Source organism: Heterocephalus glaber, unplaced genomic scaffold, assembly GCF_053883595.1.
Source record: "Heterocephalus glaber isolate CG9 unplaced genomic scaffold, H.glaber_assembly_v1.0 deba00000347, whole genome shotgun sequence".
Taxonomy (NCBI): Eukaryota; Metazoa; Chordata; class Mammalia; order Rodentia; family Bathyergidae; genus Heterocephalus; species Heterocephalus glaber.
In genome coordinates, this window is record NW_028258143.1 from 53,299,721 (window position 1) to 53,322,117 (window position 22,397).

Below are 22,397 nucleotides of genomic sequence, written 5' to 3' on the forward strand. Positions count from 1 at the left end.
AATTAAAAAAAAATTTTTAAAGACACAAGGACTCACTAAGTCTCTAAGTTGCCCAGGCTGAGGCCAAACTTGCCATCCTCCTGCCTCAGCCTCCAAAGTAGCTGGGATTACAGGTGTGACCCACTGCACCCAGCCTCCTTGGGTACATTTTTCAACCTCTCTAAATTTCCATTTCTTCAGCAATAAAATAGTCAAAATTATAACTCCCTTGCAGAATCATGGAGATGTGCATAAAAATGAAGTGATAAATGAGATGATATGCATAAAACATTAGCCCATACCAGGTAGTTAGTAAACATTCCAAATGTGTAGCAATAAAAAAAAGTAGCTGCTCTTGCTATTATTGTCATCATCACAAATTTTCCCTAGAACTTATCTTAATAACAAAGTTATTTCCTACCACTTCATAATTAAACTAGCTTCAGTTGTGTAGAGAATATTAATTAAATTTGAACAAGAAATCTAATGGCTGGATTTGTAAGTCAATAGACTCTTATCAGTCAATCTATTAAGCAAAGATAATGATTTAGAGTTGGTAAATAACTACTGAGCATCTGCCATCTACCAGGAATATTCTAAGATATTGATTGGAAAGGTGCATTTTTATGGTTAGAATAGATAGATAGATGTGTATGTGTACATGCATATAATTACATTTTATGACCTCTTATTTATCCATTCAGCTGTTGATGAAAATTTAGGTTGTTTGCACAAATACTGATTAGTTTCCAAAATACTTTCACATGTATTATCACATTAGACCCTCATAAAAGTTGGTATTGTCTCCATTTTACAAATGAAAATACATAGTCCAAAAGATTATGTGCCTCACCTAAAGGTAAAGCCGAGATCTTATCATCTTTATATAGATAATCTTAATGTTGGCAGTAGATATTTTATATGCATATATACATTTGTATGTAAATATACATGTGTACTACATACTTTATACATCAATACATTTCTATGTATACAAATAAAAACACATATCCTGGATTCTTCAAATATACATATGTATTTTATATATTATATACAAATATATAAAATCTTAATACTGGCACTGCAATTTTGTGTAGAGCAGTAATAAGGAAGAATCTTGAGAAGCCTGCTGGGTAAGGGCAGGTTGGCAGATGGCAAGGAAAAAAAGAGAAAACGAAACTGGTCTGCATAAAGAAACAAATAGGTGTTTCAGGAAGAAGGAAGAGAAGACCGCAGACCAGGCAATATGAGCAAGCAGACAAGCCACCACCCCCAGCTCAGTTTAGAGTGTCATTAGCCAGAGACAGGAATATGAAGAGATCATTGGGATGGAATAATTCTCAGCTATACTTCCAAAGAACTTTCCCAGCCCTCAGACTTCTTTGCAAGGGAAAGATTAAGCTCATGGCTCTTGTGACCACATCGATTCTGGGTCCACTCAACTGCCTAGGGAGTTATTAAGCAGTCAGATGTGTTTTTAAATGCAAATAAACTTAGAGCTGCAAGGACTAGAGCAATAGTTTGCAAACTCACTTTGAAGAGCAATAGATCCCATTACTCAAACAAAATCTTACACACACCACACAGGGAACTGCTGTGGTTGAAGAGATGAGCTGACAATATTTTGAATGGTGGCAAACAATCAAAAAGAGAGCATAAGGGCCTGGGAATGTAACTCAGCGGTAAGCCTGTGGTGAGCATGTGAGAAGCCCTGGGCTGCAGCACAAAATACTACTACTAGTTATTATTATTAATAATTAATAATAAAATTTATATTGCATATAAACCTTTAATTTTCAGTGACAACAGACAAGATAAATCTTCAAAAGCCTTATTTGTGTGTTTGTTTGTTGAGACAGGGTCTCACTATGTAGTTCAGACTGGCCTTGAACCCACAGCAATCCTACCTCTTGCAGGTATGCATCACCACTACGCCCAGCATTAAAAGCATTGTTTTGATTTAACCCCATAATGGGAAAACATGAAGATGGAGATATTCGCTGGTAGGATTGACTAAGAAGTCAAAGGGAATTTTGGGGTGATAGTAATATTCTGCTTCTTGATAACAGTTTGGATTACATTTGTCAAAATGCAGCAAATATGTATTTCAGATTTGTAGATTTCATTGAAGCAAATTTTACATCCAATGGAGAGGAAAGCTATAAAGCTATAAAATATTAAATTCTAGCTTATGATAAGCATGCTGAAGTTTTTTTTTTTATGCTGAAGTATTTACAGGGGACTGTTCAGACATCTGCAAGTTACTTTAAAGGGCATTTCAAAAAACAGGATGGCTAGCCAGGCATGGTGGCACATGCCTGTAATCCTAACACTTGGGAAGCTGAGGCAGGAGGATCACTGTGAGTTCGAGGCCAGCCTGAACTACATAGTGAGACCTTGTCTCAAAAAAACAAACAATAAAAAAAGTGGGCTGGGGTGTAGCTCAGTGGTTGAGCGACTGCCTAACATCCACAAGGCCCTGAGTTTAATTCCTGGTACCAGAAAATAAATAAATATGTTTAAAAGTTTATTTTTAAATAATAAGCAATACATTTTTCTCCTTTTGTTCTCTATAGCAATGGGTTCCCATTTGAAAGAACAAAGTAGTAATTGTGATCTCTTCAAACTGATTTAATTAAAATTGTGGTTATAATGGTGATGGCCCCGTTCCCATTCTGGAAGGGTCCCTCGCTAGGAAGAATCCATGAGTGATTCTAAGTTATTAAATTGTACCTGATGCTGGCTCTTGACAAGGGCACTCCTGAACAAGATAATAAGAAGCCTATCACTTTAGGTGTGAAGCAGCTTTGTTAAAGAAATCAATGCCCAAAGAACTCGGGAGCACAGGGGCTGCCCTGTACAGTATCCAAGTTTTCTGACTCTTTTCACTACTGCATTTCTAGCAAAACACTAGAACTCTCAAGTAGAAAAGAAAATGAGAGCTGGGTGTGGTAGCACACACCTGCAATCCCAACACTCTGGGAGACTGAGGCAGAAGGATTGCAAATTCAAGCCCAGCCTGGACAACTTAATGATTTAGTGAGATCCTGTCTCAAAATAAAAAATTTTAAAAGGGCTGGCAATGTAGCCCAGATTGTAGCCCCTGGTTCAATACCAGTAAAGTATTGAAAAGAAGGAAGGAAGGGAGGGAGGGAGGGAGGGAGGGGGAGAGGGAGAGGGGGAGAGAGAGAGAGAGAGAGAGAGAGAGAGAGAGAGAGAGAGAGAGAGAGAGAGAGAGAAAGAAGCCACATTTTCAAAATTCATGAAAATGGAATTTCTTCTATATGTTCCCTATGCAATAAAGTTTAATTCAAAGAAACACCCCCACATTCCCACATTCTCATGTTTAGCCAAACCACCTCAGGCTTCGCAATGGAGCCAGAAACATGACGAGGCCCGGCTCTGTTCCAAGATCTCTCGTCCTTCCTGCTTGCCATTAAGAGGAAAATCTCCCTCTCCCTCACCCCTTGCCCTCACGTCTTCCTGGCAGGGCTTTCCCCCGTCAAGTCCACTTTCTTATAGTATTTCAAAACCTTGCCCTATAAACCTGGGTAAAACCTGAACAATCAAAGTTATGGAAAACTGGAACCTTATTCTCGAACAATTCACAACCTAAAAGTAAATTAGTGCCTGTGTGTTTGTTTGTGTTCAGGATGAATGCCTGAAGGTCTTTCTTTGGCTCCTAAGTTGGTTTGCCCAAACCTGCACCAGGGAACCACCCTACCTTGGGTGGAAAGAGTTCGGGTTATTGTTCTGGGAGTTGTACACTGTGTGGCATCCTTAAAGCGCACTCTCCCGAGGGCAGGAGACATATCTGGGGGACGGACAGTGACAACAAAGGAAATGCATGGAGGCAGTGATGAGCCACAGGGGACCCAATGGCTCATGGGCACAGGGCGGCCATGGCAGCAAGCTGGACATCGGTTGCCCCACAATCTGATCAGCAATCTGCTGAGACAGCCAGAGAGCAAGAGAAAGCGAGAAGGTCCTGGGGGAGCTGTTTGAAAGGACTGAGATGGGTTCAGCGGTGCAGCTTGCTTGGCTGAGAGGAGTCTGAGCCAGCCTGCTTTGAGTTTAGAACTTGGCTCCTCCACTCACAGTTGACTCTGAGTAAGTAATTTGACATCTGTGGGCCTGTTTCCCTTCCTCAAAAGTGGGAATAATCAGTTTTCAATGACCAAGCACCTTCCACAGATAGGTCCTGTTCTGAGATCTCCATATTGACTCTCCATGGTAACTATATGTGTAGACATATTGTGACCCCTCCCATTAAGAAGCTAAGTAAATTTCTCAAAGTCATACTGCTAAGTGATGGAGTCCAGCCACAAGCCAGGTGATCAGTCCCCAGAGTTGGTTTGTTTAAAACCCAGGTTCTCTTACTTCCCTTTTGGGGTTGCTGTGCAATACTGCTCATTCTAAGACCCTCAGGGACCCTAAAATGCTATAAAGCAATAGCTGAAGGAGCAGGCCTTATTCAAGCAAGAATGAAGCAGGCATGAACAACTAGCCAGTGACTAAGTGTCCTAGTCCCTTCTGTTGTTATAAGAGAATATTTAAGACGGGGAAATTTGTAAAGGGAAAAGGTGTATTTTGGGGTCATGGTTCTGGAGGCTGGAAAGCCAAGACTGGTCAGTGTATCTGGTGAAGGCCTCATGTTTCTTCATAACATGGCCGAAGTTGAGAGGGCAGGTGGGCATAAATGAAAGAGGGAACAGAAGGCTGAATTTATACCATAACTAATTTGTTCTTTCAAGAAAAGCATTAATCCAGTCACGAGGACTCCACTTCCAAGACACAAAGAGGTCTTACCTTGCAACACTGAGAAGGTAAGGCTCTAATGCGTGAACTTTTGAGGGACACAAACCACAACACCAAATTAGACATAAACCAAACTGAGGAAAGAAGGCCAGGGCACAGGGGAGGCAGTTCAGATGCTGGAGCCACAGGGACCACCAAAAGACACGAATGGAGGCTATGGAAACCAGGTAAGATGGCCGAAGGAAGTCCACAGGAAGTGACTTAGGGGAACCTACAGGAAGTGCCTTCTACAGGGAGCCCACTATTGTCACATAAACGACAGAGAGTCCTGGGAGAAGCTGCAAGCTAAAAGCAAAAGGCCCTTAAAAATGGCAGGCACCGCACACAGGGTAGGGAAAGCAAGGAAGTCAAATTGGTGCGAAGTGATGCACCCACTTTTTTGGGATTTTTGGTACTGGAGACTGAGCCCAAGACCTTCACACTGAGCTGCATCTCTAGCCTCTTTTTAATTTTTTATTTAATTTTTATTTATTTTATTTAATTTTAATTAATTTATTCATTTTAATTTATTTTATTTTAATTTTTTATTTGTTTATTTAATTTTTGGGGGTTCTCACTGGGTCACTAAGTTGCCCAGGCTGGGTCTGAACTTGCTACCCTCCTGCCTCAGCCTCCCTGAGTACTGGGAAGGTAGCTCTGAATTCAGCTGTAGAAGAGGGGAGTATTTGGAAATGAGTGACAGCAGGCCAAATCACCACAGCATACAAGATAAAAAAGAAATATGGGGGAGCTTGATGAGGCCGTAGAGAGTGACCAACACATGACCAGGAGGAGGGCTGTGCACTCTGACTCTCACTGTGACCCCTGGGAGACACCTGGGCCTGGAAGGATCTGGAAGCTTCACCTGTAAGCACTACAGGCTGACCATACCCCCATGCCAGCCTGGGGGGTCTACTGGGTCCTTCCCTCCTGCCCAGTCACCTTCTAGCACACAGAGAGAGCCTTTGATGATTCTCTGTCCTCCCTCCGTCTTTACCCCTCTGAGGCAGGCAGGAAGGAAAAGAACCTCTGGATTTCTTCTAGACAAACTGGTTGGACCTGGAGGCTGACCCTGGCAGGCTCCCAGAGGAGTGGAATGGGGGGCGGGTCACGCTGAGAGGGGAGCTGGCTCACCCCTCGGCCTGGACAGACGTCCCGAGGGGAGCAGTGGGACACACCAGCCCAGGACCCCCGAGGTAACGGGGAGCGGCCCCCCAGCTGGCCCACAGAGCTTAGGAGGAGCAGGCCTAGGTCTTTCATGACTGCCAGAGCGGAACAACACCAGACTTGTCTCTCGTTAATGTCCACCACCCGACGCAAATGGGCTTCGGGACCAATTGTTAGAACTGCTTCTGCCAGGCAACGAGATTCCGAACAGAAGGGGAGGGAGAAATCAGGAAAATACGTTTTGCTGCATCTAAACCGTGCATTGAAATCAGCCTTTTTTGCCTTCTGTTTATTGAAATAAAGGTCAAAAACAATGTTCTACAAAGAATGGCAATTACAGTCATGTGGCACTTAATGACGGGACGCAGTCAGTAATGCATCATTCGGGGATTTCATCACTGTGCAAACACTGGAGTGTTTATGCCAACCTAGATGCTCTGTAGCCCACTACCCACCTAGGCTATGAGGGTGTGTGTGTGTGTGTGTATGTGTGGTGTATCCTGTTGCTCCTAGGGACAAAGCATGAGACTAAATCAAATACAAAAAAAAAATGATGCTTTCAAAAGACATTATAAGGACATAAGTTTTTGTGGTGGGAAAAGTGTTGTGGTGGTTTGGTGAGAGTTTTTGCTTGTTCATTTTTTATGGTTCTGGGGATCAAACCCAAGGCCTGGCATGTGATAGGCATGGACTCTCCTATTGAGTCACCTCTCCAGCTCAGCATACGTTTTATAGTAGACAGTTTTTATAAATAGGTGTGTACTCTAAAACAAGAATAAATACATAGTAATCGCTTCTCGGCCTTTTGGCTAAGATCAAGTGAAGAATAAATACACAGTATACACAATGGAGTAGTACTCTCCCATAAAGACAAATTTGACTCATTTGTAGGAAAACAGATGTTCCTTGAGATTAGAATGTTAAATGAAATAAATCAGACACACAAGCTTAAACGTTGCATGGTTTTGCTTACCTGAGAAAAACAAAGTATAAATAAATTAAATAAATTAAACAGCAAAATAAAAGACAGATAATAGGAAACAGTGAGATAGAACTTTTGCAAAAAGGAAGGAGACCAAGGATAGAGGGAGAGGAAAGGGAGAGAAGGTTTAGGGAAGGGGGTAAAAAATTAAGATGTGCTATGTGCGTGTAGCAACTCCCACAGCAAATGTAATCATTATGTGCTACAAACATATACTAATGAAAAATGTATTATCCAGGAATTAAAACTCACCCTTTGGCAATCAATCATCATGGTATTAATTTTGTTTCAGTCAAAAATCAATGGATGATAAAAAAAAGTTCAATGAGTAAAGATTTTTAAAAGTAAATAAGTAGTATAGTGAATACATTAACTAGTAGGATAGCTGTTTATTTTCATTATCAAGTATTTTGTACAATACATACCTAAACATGCTATACTTTCAGATGACTGGCAACATAGCAGGTTTATTTTCAGCACATTATTTGGGTAATGTGTTGCCCCACAATTTGTGACAGCTACTAGTCACTAAGCAATAGGAATTTTTCAGCCCCATTATGAACTGATGCATAACATGCAGTCTATCTTTGACTAGAATATTGTTATGCAGTGGACGACTGTATACCAAAGTTTTATATTCCAGTTTCTGAAGTGAATGTAAAGAAAAGGACCAGGTTCGATAAAATATTAAATATGCCATACTTCTTTTGTGATTGTTTTGTGTAACACCATTAAAATTGATTTATAGATGATTTAAAGTAGTTTCACATTTCCAAAATTTCTACAGTGTGAAAGAAACATTTTTTAAAAATTGCTCTTTCCTCTCTTAACAATGACTTGTTTGAGACCTATTTCCTTATCAACCATAGATAAAAATGAGAAGTGAAGATTTCAGTGAGAGTTGGATTCATTTTCCCAGAAGCCAAGCAAGATGGGTCTATAACACCTGGTGTGCACACACTGAGACTCAGGTACGAGCAAATCAAATCAACAGATCAGGGCCGGGGATTTAGCTCAGTGGTTCCACCTTCTGCCTTGCAAGAGCAAGGACCCAAGTTCGATCCCCAGTATCAAAAAAAAAAAAAAAAAAAAAATCAACAGATCAACAAATAACAAGTAAACAAGTGTTTACTCTGGGCAAAACAATAAGCATTGCCTGACAGTAATTGCTGTCTTGGGAAAAAGTGTTGACTATATCTAGAAAATCCCCTTAGTGATAAAATATATATATACTTTCACATAAGTTTCCATATTAATATTGTGACTCAAATAGGTTAATGTGAAAATTATCACATTCCATAGGAAATAATTTTTTGAGGTTGACTGTATTTTTCCCCTAGTCATGAACAAAGGCAGTGACCATTATCCTGCCTGAGAAAAGAAGTACATTATTTTCTACAGCACATAAGCACTCAGAGTAAGCTGAAAACAAGCTGAACTCTATTGTGATAGAAAGCAAGTTAGCATAAAATTCAAGGGTCTAGACTTTGAAGCCAGAAAACCCTGCCACTGGACTCTACTTCTCTTCCTGGAAGTGAACACTTAGGCCTATTTCCCTTCCTTACACAGGGTCCACCTCATAAAAGTGCCATGAGGAATCCGAGAGATCCTCAGAGCTGATACTGAGAGAATATCAGTGAAATACCCAGAGGAATACACACTTTCCTCCTAAAAGAAATAAAATAGATACAAACTCAGGAGAACAAGGAATATGAGAAGAGACAATAATGGAATGTCATCTAACTTTCAGGAGGTGGAAAGTGGCTGGAGGAATGATAGTGTGTGTCGCCAAGAGGGACAATAATGAGAGACAAGTTGAGCTGCTCTCACAGAGGCCAGGAAGACCTAGGTGTTGAGGCCCCAGGGCCCAAAAGGCATGGGTGAAGTGCAAGGGGAAAAGGGGGCTGAGCATGAGGCCCAGGCAGGAGGGTGGACACCAAGTTCCCTGCTGACCTCCAGTAACAGTCAACTCCCGCGCATCCGTCTCTGGAGGCTAGCAAAGCAGTGTCTCCAGAGAGTTGAAGACAGAGAGGTATGAAGGAGGATGGGCAGAAGCTAAAGGACCAAAGCGGAATTCTGTGATGGGCCGCGGGCTGCAGGCCGAGAGTGGGCTCTTTCCCCTGCCCGGCCCTGCCCTGGGGTGCTGACCCCAGCCGCTCTTCCAGTGTACTTCTAACCTGACCCCACTCCAACAAAGGATGCAGGGTTTGGGTTTAGAGAAAATGAACACCTTGAAGGAAAAGTCCTACATCTGAGGTCCCCCCACCAAGCCAATCCGACACTCAGTCACTGCAGTTCAGCTGTCAGCCTGCGCACCATCAGGGCTTCCTGTCAGCCTCCAGGCTGGGGCCAGGTTCCTGAATCTTAGAGGGGAACTCAGGACCCCCAGAACCACCAGCATGTGCCCCCTCCAGCCCGAGGACCAGATGACAAAGCGACAGGGGAATGGAGGACCAGAGGGGCATAAACACACCAGGGGCTGAGATACATTTTTTAATATTCAGGAATATAGAGGATATTGCAGCCACAAAACAATAACAAGACAGTTTTAAGAATTAGAGAATAGGGCCAGAGATTTAGCTCAGTGGTTCTGCCGCCTGCTTCGCAAGCGCAAGGACCGGAGTTCGATCCCCGATACCAAAAAAAAAAAAAAGAATTAGAGAATATACCAAATGTTCTGTAATTGGTAACCCTTTCATTACCTTTGTTACTGCCATGTGTTGCCCACATGGCTGTTCCACACAAACAGGCTTTTTCTCCAGTCCACTGTACAAAGACCCCTTGCTCTCCCCTCTCCTCCGCCCGCACGCTGCACCCCAAGTGGCGCCAGCTTCCCACTTGCCCTTTGCCCGGATGCTGCCTCCGTGCCCGCTGTGCTCCAAGCCCTCCTTAACTACCTGGATGAAGCAGGCCCTCCTGCCTCACACACTTGTCCCCTTGCCCTGCTTTCTTTGCTCCGTGTCACTGTGTGAATATGTGAACACTCGGTCCCCTTCCGTCTTACCCAGCTCTGAAGAGAACACGCCCCAGCACTGCACGGGAGGGCTCACACCTAGCGGGGTCTCCGTGAGCACCCATCGGTGGGTGATGACGAGGTCTTCTTACATTACTGGGAAAGTCATGACCATAATATTAAACAGAAATCTGGGTTTGTGGAGCTTGGGGGAGAGAAGCAACAGCTTTGGCTAGTGTGAGGCGTCTGGTAACTGTGAGGCATCTGGTAACTCTGAGGCTTTTCCAGTTCTCATCCCAAGCCCCTCTCCCTCTGTCCCTGTGCTCACTCAGGCTGGCCCACCTCAGCACCCTCTCATGTGCTGTTCCCTCTACCAGGACCCATGCCTTGCTGGCTTTCTGCTTGACACCCTTCTGATCTCCGCTTCCATGTCATCTCTTCAGGAAGCACTCTGTTAAGCTGTCCCACCTAAATGAAGACACCTCCTTTGATTCTCCATCTTAGCTGTCTGTCTCCTTTGAGGGGCCCATTGTAATCTCTAATTGCTCAACTTTTCTCACCGATCTTCCCTACTGGAACATGAGGGTTACAGACCCTGCACCCAGCACAGTGCAGGACACTTAATAATGCTCGATGAAAATGTATCCTGAATGGAAGGAGGAAAGAACAAAGCAAAGACTGGAGTTGGTGAAAATGTGCAGGGCTTTCTGAGAAGGGGCAGCACAAGCATAAACAATGAGCCCTTGCATCTGTGGAGAAGACCAGCAAAGAAGCCTGGCTTTCAGTACAGCCACCACCCTCCCAGCCCAGCTCCATCCCAACCAATTCAGCTGTCAGCACCCAGGCTGTTGGACACATGCACCACACCCTACTCACCCTCAGGAGTCCTGGGGGAAAAAGAGGCTCCATTTCCTGTGCATGCTACCTGCCCGGGATGGCATGCTCTACCCAACCTTTCCAAAAGGGCAGCACAGGCAGCCCTTGGTGTAGCAGGAGGTGAAGACAGAGACTGGAGTTGCAATGCACAGTGTTGCAGTGGACCACACTCCTGTGCATATTAGGCCTTTAAAATCATTTACAGAAAAATTGAGAAGAAGGAGATCCAGCTCAGTGATAGAGCACTTGCCCAGCAAGTCCTGGGTTTGATACCCAGCATCTCAAAAACAAGAACAACAATCAGAGTACAAAGTTCTTACAAGCCTCATACTTAGTTTTCTCTGTTATTAATATCTTACATTAATATGGTTTGCTTATTACAACTAAGTGACCAGTATTCATACATTATTGTTAGTAAAAGTCCATATTTATTCATATTTCCCTATTTCTAATCTAAAACTTTTTCTATTCCAGGATCCCATCCAGGACACCATATTTTGTCTGTGTGACTCTTTAGGTTTCTCTCATTTCTCACAGGCTCTCAGATATACATTTTTGATGACTTTCACAGTTTTGAGGTGTACTAGTCACTTATTTTGTAGGATGTCCTCTCGGGGTCATGGCCGCTTGGGAGATGACAGAGGTCAAGTGATATTTCCTCTACATCCTATCCAGGGAAACTACTTCCCACATAGCTTTTCATGTTGATGCTGGCCTGGATCGTGAGGCTAAGGTAGTGCTTGTCAGGATTCTCCACCATAAAGCTACACTTTTCCCCTCTCCACTCTATACTTTTGGAGAGAAGTCACTATGTGCAGCCCACACTTAAGGAGTGGGGAGTTGTGTCCCCTCCTTGAAGGCAAAATACCTACATAAACTATTTGCAATTCTTTTGCATAGATTTGTCTCTTCTCCATTTATTTACCCAATTCTTCATTTATATCAGTATGGGGTCTTGGATATTTTTCTTATACTTTGGGTTATAAATCAATACTATTTTATTTACATGTTGTTCAAAGTTTTCCAGCTTTGGCCATTAGAAGCTCTTTGAGTTAGCTCCTGTCGCCCTTTGACATGTCCTTCAATCAATGTGGTATTTTGTTTTAAGTACTTTCCTACTCTCTGCACTACAAGATGTAACTTGTAACTTCTCAAATCATTGCCTTACTAGATCCTGATTTAAGATAGCCCCAGAGATAGATAAATAAAAGGATGTCCTTGCTCTAATTCCACAGAAAGTTACATTTCTAGATTGTCAGGCTCCCTGCTGTTCACTTTGATGAAGCCTTTTTTCTTTCTCAAACAGATGTGATTTGTTCAGTATCAAGGGCATGGGAAGCCACCAGACTTTTCTACACTGTAGAAAGAGAAGCACCACTAAGAGTCACTAAGGTTAAGGTTAGCCTTAGAATAAGCCACTCTGAGCTCCTCTGTCCATGCATTTCCTGCAGGGCTTTCTGAACACAGTACAGAGCCAGGCCCAGTGCTATTGTTTTAAATGCTTGGCCTCATCAGAGGAAAGAGAGGAGAAAGCATGTCCATTCTATAGGGACCTCAGGGTTGGAAGAACAATCGGCTCGCTCCAGCCTCTCCAACCAGCCAGGGCTCCATCACTCAGAGCTGAGCAAGTGGTTCATGAATTCTAATCTGTTCTTCCAGATTCAGATTTCTTCTTCACGCTGGGAGGTCAGAGTATAGTATTTTACTATTCCAGATTCAGATTTCTTCTTCATTCTGGGAGGTCAAAGTATAGTATTTTACTATTTTGCCTCTTTACTGTGTATTTTATTTACCTCTCTTTTTTTTTTTTGGTACCAGGGATCGAACTTGGGACCTTGTGCTTGTGAGGCAGGTGCTGGAACCACTGAGCTAAATCCCCGGCCTTATTTACTCTCTTATGCTGTCTAGATTTTGGCATTTTTTCAAAAGCTCTACTTGTTCCTACCTGCTATTTGTATTCTTGGTAAAACCTCCAACCAGTATAATGTACCTCTCCCAATCTTCAGGATTTCTATGCTGAATTCCTGCTACCTATTAGTTTCATTAATCTGGAGCTGAATGCTGAAATTCCACATAATGGGTTCACTTTGATGTTCTATTAGCATGTTTGTCATTTTCTGGAATCAAAGAGTCTGTTCCTGGATGAGAGGCTGTTCAAAGTAGTATCCACCAACCAACCACCAATGGAGTAATAGGACTGGTAGAATACAAGTGGGTTTAGCCCTGCCTAAAATAGCAGTGCTGTCATCAGCTGTTTTCTGTGTACAGAGGCCCTGGGACACAGGGAAAATTTGAGACTGCTTTTCCATCACAGAGCTCCAAGGAGTCAGCACCAACCGTCGGTTCATTGCTGTATCCCCACCAGGTAGTTCAGGGCCTAACACATAGTAGGTACTTATATCAGCCAATTTTCTGTTGCTGAGACAGAATACATGACATCCACAACTTAAAAGAGGAGAGGTTTATTTTGGCTCACAGACAGTGGGTTCGGTCTGTAGTCAGCCAACTCCAGCACAGAAACAGCATGGTGGAAGTTCATGCAGAGAAAGCTACTCACATCATGGTTGCCAGGAAGCAAAGAGAGAAGGGAGAAGCCTGGAACAAGAACATATTCTTTCAGATCATGCCCCTAGTGACCTGCCTCTTCTTACCAGGCCCCACCTCTGAACACAAGAGACTTTTAGGGAACATCCATGCTATAATAATGCTTAATAAGTATTTACTGAATGAATTAATGGGTTTTTCCAAAAAGTAGGTAGTCCAACTTTTCTTTCATGTCTTGGTAGATGCAAAAGAGATGCTCTTGTCCTTAGTTCAAAAATGGCTCCATTTTCTGTGGCCTGGCATATTGATTGTCTTCTAAATGCTAATTTGAGTTAGAAATCGGCAAGCAGTGCTACCCTGGAAAGAAAGGGAGGATAACTAAGGTGAATCTGAATATGAACATCCTCTCACCAACTTCTCCTTTGAAGCTTGCCAGCCATCCACATTCCCTTATCCTTCCAGGCCTGGTTCCTGCTCAACACCAAGATGCATCTCTTCCATGGTGCATTCCCACTAGCCATTCATCTTCCTCTAAACCTATCGTATTAATGGTCCACAAGGCTCCTTTACATGACAGAACATATTCTCAGAAGATACCTCTTGTCAGAGATAGGAAAGAGAGAAGATTGGACAAGGCAAAGAATATGAGAAAATCAAGTAGAAAGAATTGAGCCAAGACAAACCCTAATAATCTGTTAGGTTAAATTTCACTGGAATATTGAGTGGATCAAAAGGTCAAGACTGCTAAAGGAAAAATAGACAACCACTGTGAACCAGTTTAGCAGTCTCCTCACTGCCTTCTCACAAACGTTTCACTCCTAGGCAGTACAATCCCCTTGACACAATCTCTAACATACTCCAGCGGAGTCTCTTGGTACTGAAGTAGTGTTAGATTAAATATGATTTGAAGTAAGTAGATACCCACCTGGAAATCATAGAACCACAGGTTCTTCAAGCTGGAAGGGCTATTTTAAAAAGTAGATAAGGTTATAATTCTAAACCTAAAGTCCAACGTCTCCTTACAAAACATGTATGACTCCGGACATGGTTGGAAAAATCTAGTATAAGCCTGTGTAAACTTTGCTGGGAAGAGGACATATAAATTCGTCAGGTTCTTAAGGGGTCATGCTGCCAAAAAAATTACAGATCACTACACTGGGCTAAGTCTTTGATGTCACAGACCAAAGAGCTCTGACCCAGAAGGTTAGGCAGTATGCCCAAGGAAATACAGCCACTGGTAAGAGAACCTGCATCGTGACCCAGTTTCCCTGACTCTTAGATACCATTTTTCTCCTGCACTTCCACCCCACTCCTTTTTTGTTATAAAGAGATTTTCTTTGTGGCACCATTTTCTCTAACAGGATTTGACCTGTGGTGTTCTGGATGCTTTGCTCTGTTACATTTTAAGTATCTTCCATTTGCCTGCTTTCCTTCACCCTAATGATGCCCACAGAGATGTAATTTTCTCACTTCTCTTTTTCTATTACCACCTTATCTGGCCTTTGCTCACTCTCTTTTCTGCTACACATGGCATGTCACTGGGTGCCCTTTTGTCCTCCCTTTCTGATTTTATGAGAAGTATTTATTTCCATGTTTTCTGTATTTGCCTGGATGTATTCTTACCGAGCTGATGGTAAAACTCTTCTGTCTCAGCAGGAAGCTGTTGCTCACAGCAATTACGCCTGCTGTCTTCCTTTTCATTTTCCTTCAGCTCTTGATGAAATTGTGCTTCCAGAAACCCCATGAATCCCTTCTCAGACTCTTACATAACTCAGTGTTTTTGGCCATTTCTTTTCCATCTATATATTTTTATGTTTGGTTGGGCATTTGTCTTATTTTCTCTCCAAATAATTTGGTGGCTATTTGATCTGCAGTTTCTCACACTGCAGATGATCTCCTATGTCCACATGGGTGGCTCAAGGTTCCAGAAGACCCAGCTGGCACTTCTATTACTTGCTGTATAATAAGTTCTGTGAACTTACCAGCTGCGTTGTCTATAGGCCTGTTTTGCTATTTTTTTTTTGTTTGGGGGAGATTGTTTGTTTACTTTTGGGGGTAATATTACTTTGGGATACAACATTAGGGCTAAAATTTGAAATGCATTCTTGTGCTTCAACTTATAGTATATCCTTTCTACCTTTAAAGAGTTTCCTCCTTAAGTAAAATCTCTGTGTGTGTGTGTGTGTGTGTGTGTGTTTCTGGGAATGATTCTAGACTATATTAGTCAGCTTTCTGTTGCTGTAACAAAATACTTGAGATAATCAACCTAAAAGAACAAAGTTTATTTTAGCTCGTGGTTTTGGAGGGTTCAGTCAATTGTCAGTTGGCCCTGTTGCTTCTGGGTCTAGAGCAAGGCAGCACATCATCGTTAGAAGCACATGGTGGCATGGCACAGGAAGCTACTTACCTCATGGCAGCTGGAAAGGAATGAAAGAGAGAAAGAAAAAAGAAGACAGAGTCCCAGTATCCCCTTTAAGCTCATGTCTTCATTTGACTAGAAGACTTCCAACTAGGTCCCACCTCTCAAAATTTCCGACACCTTCCAATAGCACCATGGGCTAGGAACCAAGTCTTTAACACAGGCCTTTGAGGGACACTCATCCAAACCACAGCACAGAGAATATTTCACTGAGGCTAAAGCAAATCAACACTTGAAGATATGTTCTCACTTCCATTACTTCCACCCCACCCTGCCCTATTCTCTTGTCCTGTCTTGTTCTGAAGGCTAACGTTCCAGCCCTAAGAGGAGCACTGGCAATATTAAGCCAGAAATCAGGCCCTTCTATACAACAGTAGTGCTCAGAACAGGCCAATAGAGTCATGGAAAGGGGTTGGGGATGGCAGGACATGCAGGAGAAGAAAGATGCGGGTCCCTGGTAGTCCTTTCTTTAGGCTAAGAACTGATAGTGGATGTGCCTTAAGAATAAATGAGATGGGGCCGGGAATTTAGCTCAGTGGTGCTGCCGCCTGCCTTGCAGGTGCAAGGTCCTGAGTTTGATCTCTGGTACAAAAAAAAAAGAAGGAGGAGGAGGAGGAGGAAGAGGAAGAGGAAGAAGAAGAAGAAGAAGAAGAAGAAGAAGAAGAAGAAGAAGAAGAAGAAGAAGAAGAAGAAGAAGAAGAAGAAGAAGAAGAAGAAGAAGAAGAAGAAGAAGAAGAAGAAATGAGAGACTAAATGATTGTAGCCAAGCCACTGGATTGTGAGACAGGGATGGAACAAATTCATTCTAAGCCCCACTGAACAGGCAGGGAAGTGGTGGAGAGATAACACGGAGCCTTTGTTATATTTCCCAGTTGGTTCAGGCAGGACAGATTCCACAAGAAGGCTCATGATGACCTCCCCACCCTCAGCCCCAGCAATGAAGCAGAGCCTAATATCTTCCTGGCCATCACTATGGCAACTGCCTGAATCACATCCTGTCTCCTCTGTGTGCCATGGAAGCAAGGTAAACTTTGAATGCTGCAGGGGGTGCCACCAAAGTTTGATCCATGGCTAAGCTGTATTTTTGCTATCATTGAGAACACATACTGGCAATGTTTGCCAGATAAAATCTTGGGCTGAATGGATCACAGTATGCATCTGGTTCAAGTTTCTGCCAGTAGAAGGAAATAGACATGGTATGATGTCAAGTCATCCTGGAAGACAGAGCCCACATCCAATGCAACACGCTTGAATTTTGCCCTTGGGAATTTACAAGACAGTGCAGACTGGCCAGTGATCAGCTGTAGGCAAACAGCAAATAAATAATATGATGCTGACTGTCAAAAACGTTTTTCAATTTTCTTCTTCCTCCTCCTCTTTCTTATACTTCTTCTTCTTTTCTCCTTTTATGGTAGCATTCATTTTCAGGTGTGCCATAAAAAAATTTAAGTATTAAAAAAAAAAAATTTAAGTATTCAGCCAGACATGGTGGTGCATACCTGTAATCCCAGCAGTCAAGAGGCTGAGGAAGGAGCATTGCAAGTTCAAGGCCAGCCTGAACTACACAGCAAGACTCTGTCTTAAAACCACCACCACCCCCCAAAAAAGGCAGGTAAATGAGAGAAATGCATAATATATTGATTTAATGGAAGTTTTACCTGACACAGGAGCCTTTAGAAATAAAGACTCAAAGTCCCAGGGGAAGCTCTCTATTTTTATGCTTAAATTTAACCAAGAATGGACAGCTGTAGAGACATGTGACTGCACAGAAGGTCTGATCTATTGGAAAGAGACTGAGAGGGAGATCCCACAAGGCCTGTCCATGTTTTCTTGGCCACTCTGTGTAGCATTCCTTGCTCCTGGTTATGGGACAGGAAGGATCTTCAAGGGAAAAGCGAGAGAATGACCTTTCTTGGGGCTATGATTTGCTTTGGGGGAGAAGATCTAGTTTCTAACATCTACCTTGGAGAACAGGAACTCTGTCTTCTATGATCTGCTTCAAGACAGAGAGACAGGAAAAGATCAGAGAGACCTGGCTTTTGAACTCTTTCCAATCTTTACTTCAAAGTATTCAGAAGATAGCTCCATATTTTGGGGTATCATGTTCCAAGCCCCCAAAGTTTGCATGAATTCAGAAAAAATCAATGGAAAGGATGACAATTTTATAAGTCCAGAAAGTAAGAACTAAAATTAATATTTAATATAGTCTCTGTCTCTTTCTGAAGATACCCAAAATGCCACCTACAGAAACTTGGGAGGGAACGTGCAGGTAGCTTTGGAGGCTTTTGTGTGATTTCTTCGCCAGTAGAACCGGGACTACATTCAGGCAACCATGTCGAAGGGACCTGCAGTTGGCATTGATCTCGGTACCACCTACTCCTGTGTGGGTGTCTTCCAGCATAGGAAGGTGGAGATAATCGCCAATGATCAGGGAAACCGAACCACCCCAAGTTATGTCGTTTTCACTGACACCGAACAACTGATTGGAGATGCTGCAAAAAATCAAGTTGCAATGAACCCCACCAACACAGTTTTTGATGCCAAGCATCTGACTGGACGAAGATTTGATGACACTGTAGTCCAGTCTGATATGAAGCATTGGCCCTTCATGGTGGTGAATGATGCAGGCAGACCCAAGGTTTAGGTCAAATATAAAGGAGAGACAAAGAGCTTCTATCCCAAAAAAGTATCTTCTATGGTGCTGACAAAGATGAAGGAAATTGCCAAAGCTTATCTTGGAAAGACTGTTACCAACTGTGGTTACTGTGCCAGCTTACTTTAATGACTCTCAGCGTCAAGCAACCAAAGATGCTGGAACTATTGCTGGTCTTAATGTTCTTAGAATTATCAATGATCCAACAGCTGCTGCTATTGCTTATGGCTTAGACAAAAAGATTGGAGCTGAAAGAGATGTGCTGATTTTTGATTTAGGAGGTGGCACTTTTGCTGTGTCAATCCTCACTATTGAAGATGGAATCTTCAAGGTGAAATCTACAGCCGGAGACACCCACTTAGGTGGAGAAGACTTTGACAACTGATTGGTCAACCATTTTATTGCCGCGTTCAAGCGCAAGCATAAGAAAGACATCAGTGAGAACAGGAGAGCTGTCCGCCATCTCCGTACTGCATGTGAACAAGCCAAGAGAACCCTCTCTTCCAGCACCCAAGCAGTACTGAGATTGATTCCCTCTATGAAGGAATCAAATTCTATACCTCCATTACTCATGCTCGATTTGAAGAGTTGAATCCTGACCTGTTCCGTGGCACCCTGGACCCTGTAGAGAAGGCTCTTCAAGATGCCAAACTGGACAAGTCACAAATCCATGCCATTGTCCTGCTGGGTGGTCCTACCTGTATCTCTAAGATCCAGAAGCTTCTACAAGATTTCTTCAATGGAAAAGAATTGAATAAGAGCATCAACCCTGATGACGCTGTTGCTTATGGTGCAGCTGTTCAGGCAGCCATTCGGTCTGGAGACAAGCCTGAAAATGTTCAAGATTTGCTGCTCTTGGATGTCACTCCTCTTTCCCTTGTTATTGAAACTGCTGGTGGGGTCATGACAGTCCTCATCAAATGCAATACTGTCATTCCTATCAAGCAGACACAGACCTTCGCTACCTACTCTGACAACCAGCCTGGTGTGCTTATTCAGGTATATGAAGGTGACCATGCCATGACTAAGGGCAACAACCTGCTTGGCAAGTTTGAACTCACAGGCATACCTCCTGCACCCCATGGTGTTCCTCAGATTGATGTCACCTTTGATATTGATGCCTATGGCATGCTCAATGTCTCTGCTGTTGACAAGAGTACAGGGAAAGAGAACAAGATTACCATCAGTAAAAATGACAAGGGCCATTTGAGCAAGGTCCAGGAAGCAGAGAAGTACAAAGCTGATGATGAGAAGCAGAGGGATAAGGTGTCCTCCAAGAATTCACTAGTTTCAATATGAAAGCAACTGTTGAAGATGAGAAACTTCAGGGCAAGATCACTGATGAAGATAAACAGAAGATTCTTGATAAGTGTAATGAAATCATCAACTGGCTGGATAAGAATCAGACTGCAGAGAAGGAAGAATTTGAACCTCAGCAGAAGGAGCTGGAGAAAGTCTGCAATCTCATCATTACCAAGCTGTACCAGAGTGCAGGTGGCATGCCTGGAGGAATGCCTGGGGGCTTCCCTGGTGGGGACTCCTCCTTCTGGTGGTGCTTCCTCAGGGCCTACCACTGAAGAGGTTGATTAAGCCAACCCTAAGTATAGATTTAGCATTGTTCCACACAGTAAAACATTGAAGGACCTAAATCTGTAGCAAATTCTGTGGCAGTTGTTAAAGTTTAACTGCTACGGTAAAGTACTGGGCATTCTCAATACTTGAACCTGGTACATGTGCACAGGGAAAAGATAACATTGCACTTTATAAGCACTGTATGATAAGTGGAAATGCAATGTCTTCAATAAAAGTATTTAAAATTGGCACCATAAAAAAAAAAGAACCTTGGGAGACAGATTAGTGAAACAAACACTAGCTTCAGAAAGTGAAGGCTTTGGCCCAGGCCTGCATGTCACGTGACACACGGCCTTGGGGAGCCACTGAGCTTGGTGCTCAGGCACCTCATCCAGGCCGAGAAAAGGGATCTGATCCCACAAAGCAGCCTCCTGACTGAGGCCAATTCCAGAAAAATAAACATGCCACTGGGCTAAATGTATGCCTCTGCTCACTCACAATGCAACTTGCTCTACTGAAAAGATGAAATTACTTACATAGTTACTGTATTATTTTATAATGAATTTAGTATAACAAGTTGTAACTGGAAAGTATGAATGGTAATATAATAATAGCTTTTACTCTATTAAAATATTAATATCTGGACATAGTTTAGAAGGAGTAATTAGGACATAGCTTTTAATCTTTTCATCCATACACTTGTTTAAATTACATCTGAACATTCACAAAAGTATTCACTATCTTTACTTCATTTCCTCTTCCAAAACACCCTGATAGAAAAGCATTAATTATGACCCCTATTTTTTTTTTTTTGAGGCAGGGTCTCACTATGTGGTCCAGGCTGGCCTCAAACTCACAGCAGTCCTCCTGCCTCAGCCTCCCAAGTGATAGGATTACAGGCATGTGCCACCATGCCCAGCTATGATCCCTATTTTATACATGGGAAAACTAAGGTTAGAAATATTTTTTTTTAAGCCAGGTGTGGTGGTATGCTCCTATAATCGCAGCACTCAGGAGGCTGAGGCAAAAGGACTGCCACAAGTTCAAGGCAGGCCTGGATTACATAGTGAGTTCAGGGCCAGCCTGAACTACCTAGCGAGATCCTTTCAAAAAATTTTTTTCTTTTTTTCACTGTGTAGTTCCTTATGTAGTTCAAATTAGCCTTGAACTTAATATGAAGCCCAAGCTGTCCTCAAACTCATGGCACTTCTCCTGCCTAGCCTTCTACGTGCTGGGATTACAGATGTACACCACCATGCCCAACTAGAAATACTTTTCTAAGGACAGGAATTGGAAGCAAAATTGAAGCCAGAATTCCTTCTTTACATGTAATACATGGATGCAAATGTGATTTTTTTTTTATATTATGTAACAAAATGTCTCAACGTTTAGAAGAAATGTATAGCTCAGTGAATATTACTTTCTAGATGGTCAATGATTGATATTACAAAATCTTTCATGGGTAAAAGATCCATTCCAAGAGCAAGATAGATCAGTTAGCTTTAATGTAATTGAATATGAAATGTTAATTAATATGATTTCACATTTCCTATTATAACTAGCCTTTGAGAAACTGCCTCTTGTGGCTGGGAATGTAGCTCAGTGGTAGAGCATTTGCCTAGCATGCCCAAGGTCCTGGGTTCTAACCTCAGCACTGCAAAGAAAGAAACTATCTCTTCCCAAGTGTCAGTGCAATATCAAAGATGAATGTTCATGATTATCTGAAAAGGCTACTTTTCCCCTTTCTATCTACATAACTGTGTTAAGCTGAATTTTTTCATATACTTCAATCAAAACAACATATCCAACAGATTAGATGCAGAAATAGATATGAGAATTGAATTACCTTCTAATAAACCAAACATTAAAAGAGATTTACAAAAACATAAAACAAGGCTTCTCTTCTCTCTAGTATTTTTCTCTCAGAAAATGAAACTTGAAAAACAATTTAAGTATGTTAATGGTTTTATTACTGTTTACTAAATATTTTAATATTTTAATCTCAGCTTTAATTTATAATATGGAAAATATTGATATATATATATATATACATGTTTACATATATATCCATATAAAGAAAGTAACTTAGTTCAATAATTTTTAAGATTGCAAAGGGAGCCTGAGACCAAGTTTGAGAATTGCTATAGAAACAGCTAGGTATATTAATATTGGTAAAATAAACTTTAAGACAAAAATCATTATAAAGTATAGAGAAATCCACTATACAGTGATGAAAGATTCACTTCACCAAGAAGGTATAAGAGTAATAATTTGTATGCACTTTTTAAAAAAAAATGCCTCAAAATACATTAAGCAAATGAATGCATAAAACAGAAACTGGCAAATCCTCTATTGTAATAATGGAATTTTCATCCCATCTTTCTCAATTATTGTTAGGCCAAGCAAGAAGAATAAGTCCAGAGAATCTGTCAGGTTCTGGCAGAAAAGAGATGCG

General features: G+C 42.1%; 1 pseudogene; it reads left to right on the forward strand.

Moving 5' to 3' along the window:
• The first annotated feature begins 3,227 nt into the window (after positions 1-3,227).
• On the forward strand, positions 3,228-21,826 carry LOC147829963 (heat shock cognate 71 kDa protein pseudogene; annotated as a pseudogene).
• Positions 21,827-22,397: the final 571 nt, after the last annotated feature.